Consider the following 7,004-nt stretch of genomic DNA (forward strand, 5'->3'; position numbering starts at 1 on the left):
AAATAGATGGGAAATGAATATGATATTGTCAATTAGTGGATGTTGCTGATATATTCGTAACAGAGCAACAAACTTCACTAAACCGACTAAATAGTGACAGTGTGATAGTCCCGTTTTAATTCAGTTCCGCATTATCTCCGGTCTGAGAATCGAACTCAATCCTTCTAACCCTCGGGCTCAACTACATAATTCGAAATGCAGAATAGATTAAATACTATCTTAGCACTCATCCTGGTAGCTCGCTTGTTTGAAAATCGTTAAAACAAATTTGAAAACTTAAAATGTGATTGTTTACACAAATCGATCTGATAATAAAAGGATTACTGTTTAATGAAAATACGACAAACCATTCATCTAACCCAAATTTCATCAAAAATCAGGAGAATAAAAATCGCAAGCTCGTAAATTACATCAACCAAACAGAGGCTAATACTTTACACAAATTTAACTTTGCGTCGCTTCAATAGAACGGCTTAAGGCTTATTGTATTGACCAGTTTTGATATTGTTGAAGTAAATATATCGTTTACGGTTGATTTATCTACTGCATTGAAAATCAACTAATCTAATTCCGATGATTGATAAACAACAAGTTTAATATCAGAGCTACGCTCTACTCTAGTTTTATAAAACTCGAACAAGTTATAAACTTAAAATTAATTTTTAAAGAACTGCCGACTCCAACCGACTTCTATCAATACAACCTTATTAGTTACCGAGTTTTCAAATTTACATCCTTATTATTCAAATTGTGATACAAGTTATCAAAAAACTTCCGTTTGAGAAAAATTCACTAAAATTATCCACAAACAAATTTTTGTTTACTTTGCTCTGTAACAAATTTCTTGCATTAGAAACTAGGTTTCACAGCTAATAATAATTCATGTTTGTTAATTACGAAATAAAGGAGATGGAGCACCGCTCTCACTAACCTCAAAGGCCTAAAACTCCTAGAAAGGACACATATACAACATTATTTAATAAACATACAACAGATGTCAAATCTCCAAAGGGTACTGATAATTTACTCATTTAAATGCTCCTCTGTTTTGTTAAATTAAATCAAGTCTTTTACGACAAATATAAAACTCATCTTATGCTCTGAAGAAATTTCCTGATTATTTACGAAACTGAGTGGCAAAAACATGACGAGATTCTGTCATTCTTCCCACAAATCTCTTATTAATTCGACAAGTCTTTTTGTGTTTTTTTTTATTAAAAGTAATTGTTTGCTCGTTACTTGGAGTTGTGTTGCATTTGATAAAACTTTTTTGAATGATGCTTGCATTAAATATTCCATTAGTTGTACCGATCTGTTTATGACCAACAGAAGCATTATAATACAAATTACGGCAACATCCGTCGTTATTGCTGTACCGAAAGCAATAATAAAGCAAATATTTTGTGCTATTGTCATTTGGTGCAGTAACATAAAACACTAAACAAAAATGAGAAAACCTACACCCTAAAAAGCACTCGAGCGAAATCTGTTTAAGCCGATTTTATACTCCTTTCCACTTTCAATTAATTTTAGTTTATTACCTACTTTAAATAAATCTTGATTTAAACTTTTTATTGCTACAGGCCGATCAGGCCATGCAACCCGTAAATCTTTAACTACACGATAAGAGGTTTTCATATCAAAATTTACTTAGCACGATCAGAGATGAGATTAAAGTATTGTGAAACAGAGTAAGTTTAAAAGGTTACGAAACCCCTAGCGAGTTAAATCCAATTTAACTACTTACATCGGAGTATTTACGTCGCTGGATTTTTACAAAAACCAACAAATAATTATCTATTATTTATTGTAGTGTCAAAGTGTAACAACTCGCGAAACTTTTTTATCATGTTACAATACAAAACTTTCTCGAGTTCAATGACTGTACAAAGTTCAAAGTGAAACTTTGAACGTTCTCAAATAGATTTTTCAATTATTTTGATAGTTCGGTGTTTAAAAGTGCGAGTTTCGTATCTGATTGTAATTAGTTGGTAACGTGTTACAACACAGTGATCTGCATCGCTCTATTATTTAGTAAACAATAGTCCATAAAGCACGATGTGAAAAGCTTTGTACTAAGTATCGATATTGATGTATATATTATTTCACAAGAGAGCCACTTGTCAACTTGGGCAATGCACCCATGGGAACTTTACGGCCAAAATCGTTGCGATGTAAATTTTTGATTACCTGCATTTTAAACGCCCTACGTGGATTGAATACTAAAATTGTCTCCCTACCTTATGGAGTTTTATCAATAAAATATTGCGCCTGTTTGGTATTTTTCTATTCGTGTCATTAAACGTTGTACAAACAATGATCCAATCAATAATTTTGTACAAACAGGAACTGGATAAAACAACATAGACAACAAATTTGAAATTCGGTAACGCAACACAAGAGAGGCATAAACATACATCCACCTTTTAAACGTTCTCACTTTCCCTAAAGGACACATCGATTCTTAGTTCAATTTATAACACGCTCCATTGCATTATCGAAGACTTTACGTTTTTTTTTTCGATTACAAAGGAGCAACGAAGTTCACCCTTGACAAAAATTTCAAATCGGTTTTAATTAACTACTCGCACATATTGACATTGTTAGTTATTAACTTACGGGGAATATTCTCATCAAGATAGGAAGCTTTTCTTGCTAATCATGACGGACCACAATCTCGTCAAGTTGCTGAATGGAAAACCACCCTGTTGGAAACATAGATAGCAGCTTTTAACCTAATCTAGCGATGCATGCAGTTAACAAATTGGTGTTAATTATTAAATGCCATCATATTGCGAAACGTACAAAACAGCCTTTCAATTAAAATGTCATCAAAGTACGTCTTCACATCAATTTACAAGAAATATTACTAAATTAAATTGATACGTTTTGCCTCACTTAAGATTAAAGGAGCTAATGTATGCTATATCGAACGTCAAGCAACATTTTCCAACCTAATTATAGAACACAAACAAACACAACCGAACTTAATCTTTAATTTAACAAATTTAAATTGTTATTTTTATTGATTTTCCTATGTGGCACCACACTATAAATGAAAGCAGAATTTAATTTTTAAAATAGTAGTAAAATTGGTGGATGCGCCGGGCGAGTCGATTTGTTTTAATTAATTTGGTATTTAAATTTTTTTGTATGTATTTTTAAAAGATATTAAAATAAACACTGAAGTATTCAATTAATTCTGTATAAAAACACAAATGAGCAAATTAAACTGAAATAAATAAAAACGTTGTTGCGTGACTTAAAGAGATCTTGCTGGTGATGTTTTTATTATTATCTTAAAAATTGTTACGAAACAAAGATACGTTTTTTTTTAATGCGCATTTTAATCAAGTGCATACTTTTTAAGTTTATGTGTGGTTTACTTGTAAGTATTCGTTTCTTTGGTATGTTTTGAGATGAGATTCATCAAAATGGCGTCTTTCCTTTAGATGGATCTTTTGTTTTATTCATGAGGACGAACACGCGACAGGTAACTATTGAGCTAGAGCCTAGAGTAAGGTTTTGTAAGTCTTCGAGAGATATAGCACCCTAAGTACATTCTATTTGTAAATTGTTTCTCCGGTCTCTTTATCTTCTGCGGCTATTCCCGGCCTAGAATTACAACAATTCATCTTAGCAGTCTTGTATCTCAAGTTTGCAAAATAAAGAATTCATAAAATATGGAAGGTCGTTTAATTATTTAAGGGGTGCATTGATGAGGCGAGCACGACTCGTGTAAGTTTCATTTTTATTGCACGGCCTGCTGAACACGTAAGAAGTGACATATGGAATTTTCATAAGACAAAAACATTTCATTTTTTGCGAGTTAGGTAATGAAATGGATCATTTAAGCATCGGATTAACTAGTCACTTGCCAGATGTAACTCCATCTGGATTAGTGGCGTCTCTACAACGAGAGAACGACAAGAAATATATGATTAATTGAATCCTTGCTTGTCTTTCAAACACAAAATCACACTAATTTAGCCGTTTCATTTATACCCACTTACCAGAATTGCTTTAATTTCATTAGTCTCCTCTACTTGCATCCATGCAGACACCACTAATCCCCGAACTATTGAAACAAAGAATTTTTTTAATTTTAAGAAAGGACAGGTAGGATGATAAAGTGTGAGAAAATGTTAAAATGACGTGTATTGATAAATTGCTTTGAAAAACGGATACATTACGCGATGTAACATTTTAACTTGTCACAAAATATGCTTATAGTAGTAAACGGCGGTTTTTACCACAAGTGCACAGCTCTACTGCTAACATTTGTAAGCGGCCAATTTTCTTGAAAGCATCCAAAATGGTACAGGTAACACAGACGAGATGTGTAGCTGATCCTTTAAAAATGTAGTGGTGGGTCGAGTCGGGTCAAAACGTGAAAAATAAACTCTTATGTCTGCCTCCCACACAAGGAATCTTAAACATTTAGAATAAGAGAAACGAAATGACGTGATTGGCTCGGAGATGATTTTCACCATAAATCGATCTTCTTTGAGCGGTATTTAGAAATATTGCAATCACTTAAATTTTATTGGCGTTGTCATATATTGGAGATTTTCTGATAGCACTCAAGCCGATCTTTAATGACTCAGCGCGATATAAGGACACCACAGCCCTCACCCTGAAATGAACATTTGCACCTTCTTAATATTTAGAACGTCACAAAAGGGCGCTTCAACAAAGCAAAATTGCAAAAAGAGCTGTATGTGAACTAACTTGAATAAGACTCCATTCACCAAAAGGAACAACTGCTGCAATCACTGTGATTACTAAGCATAAACATACACGGCACATCTTTCAAGAAATTATTTTGAATATTCGCTGAAAAAGCATTCGTTTTTTTTACCTCCCCTATTAAACCCAAATATCAACAAAAGCACCACCTGCTATACCCCAATTGATTCATTCAGACAAGGTGAGAGAAAAACACTGAAAAGTCCTCCGGCATTTTAATAAAACCTTTTTTTAACATAACATTTGGTAAGTGTGTAAATATCAATAAGAACAAAACTGGAATGTCACATACTGATTTTTTCGGACAGACGTAATTAAAAGTAAATTAATTTGAATCTCAATAAAATTTTCCGACTATAATTAATGGGAAATGCTGTTTATTGGACTAATTCCTTTAAAAAGAAATAACCACCTGTAACACAGCTATTACCATCATTGTCCTACCCCTTCGCATTTAAATCTGATTATCAAGTTCGTTACATTGGCAACCCTCGCTGTAAACATCGTCAACAGTTCCGATTAAAACGAGAACTCAAAATATTTCACCAGCGAAAAAATTGTACATTTTTGAGCTCGCTTGAGGATAATTGATCGCTTTTTTCTCTTTTACTATTTGAGGTTTTGTTCAAAGGAAACCAGTAATTGACGAAAATAAAGCATAATCAATTTCACTGCCGACAAAGAAAATTCTTATTTTTTCGGTATTTTACCCAAGTGTATAAAATAGAGGCCGAACCCTCTTCCAGATAACCGACTATTCAATATGTCTACTCAGCTAATAGATTTTGCTTAGTGGTCCTTAAACTGTTATTTTACGCTGACGTACGATGCTCAACCGGACCAGAACTGTATAACATTAAAATTTACACTGTCAGCTTTAAACCATTTCATTAATCGAATATTTTTGACTAAGTATCGACTTGAGTAGTGAAAAAAAAGAAAAAATCTACTTAATTACAATAAAAATTAATTAATCACGAAATTGCAGCGTAGCCTAATGTCAATATGTAACCAGAAACAAATCACCTATTCTAGAGAGTGATATTAGGATATTTGTCGAAAATTGAATTTAAAGTTGAAGACTTGGCTAAGAGAAGTTAGTTTGGTGATGCGGTTTCAAGCTAAAACTGCAGACTAAAGACGAATTTTGGTTAATTACTGCACTGGTTTAAAATATTAAGATGTGTAATATGAAGATGTGTTTTATGTTTCATTAGCTAAAAACAAAATTATCAGTTTGGATTGTTTTATTACTGTTTGAAATAAAAGCAGCGGACATATTCCCGTTTATGGAAAAACAATTAACTTCGTTACAATAACATTGTACGTTAATAATTGAACATGAAACTCAAATTGAAACGTATGCTGATTCAGCTATAGCTCGTAATTGACCGCTCATCTAATAAAATTCTGCAACAATGAAATAGGCAATGCTTCAATTGACCAAACCGAAACCGCCGCACGTGACTCTCAGTTACTTGGTTAATTTTAACACTTCCAACAGTGATTTGTAACAATGTATCAAGTTTGATGAAACTTCATCAGCCAAATTTAACGAATTCCGCCATTTCTCCTCAGGGAATTTCGATGAGTCAGTATCTCCGATCAAAATTTAACAATTTATGACAAAATAAATTCAGTTAATTAAATGTCGTGTCGTGGTCAAGTGTATTCTGTCTTGTCCAGAGACTGAGTAAACCGCTGAAAATGTTGGGCGCAATTATAAAACTTTGTTGAGAAATTTGTTTACTCTCATTTTTACCGTTTGACAAAAATCCTTCCTGTGACAGGCCGGCATAATAAAGTTAAAGTAGCCTCAAGTTAAATAAAGTTTCAGCTTGTTTATAGACAGGTTTTCAATGCTTACAAGCTGAAAGCCGAAGTAGCTTTTTTTAACCTCGACTAATATAATTAAATATCAGAGTTGCAATGATTCAGCTCAAGTTACAACCCGAACTCACTACAATTGCGCTACAATAAAAATAAAAACCAAGGTGAGCCAAATTTCATTAACACACCTAAGATCGTGAAAGCGCAATCCAGAGCTAGTGTTTGGCTTATCCTGGAACGTATGATGTCATTTCGAACTTAATTGAAAGCAGCAAGAAATGCTCAATGAAGGAATATGCGACTTGTCACATGACTCTACTTAAATCAGCCGGGATTTAACGACTTAAGCTCTAGAAAATTATGCGGTCATTCCAGTGACACGACCAAAGATGGCTCGCGAATCAATCATGGACGATGTCACCAGC

This window comes from Tribolium madens, unplaced genomic scaffold, assembly GCF_015345945.1.
Source record: "Tribolium madens isolate multiple individuals breed KSU strain unplaced genomic scaffold, Tmad_KSU_1.1 Scaffold_2;HRSCAF=44;Tcas5.2_LGX, whole genome shotgun sequence".
Taxonomy (NCBI): domain Eukaryota; kingdom Metazoa; phylum Arthropoda; class Insecta; order Coleoptera; family Tenebrionidae; genus Tribolium; species Tribolium madens.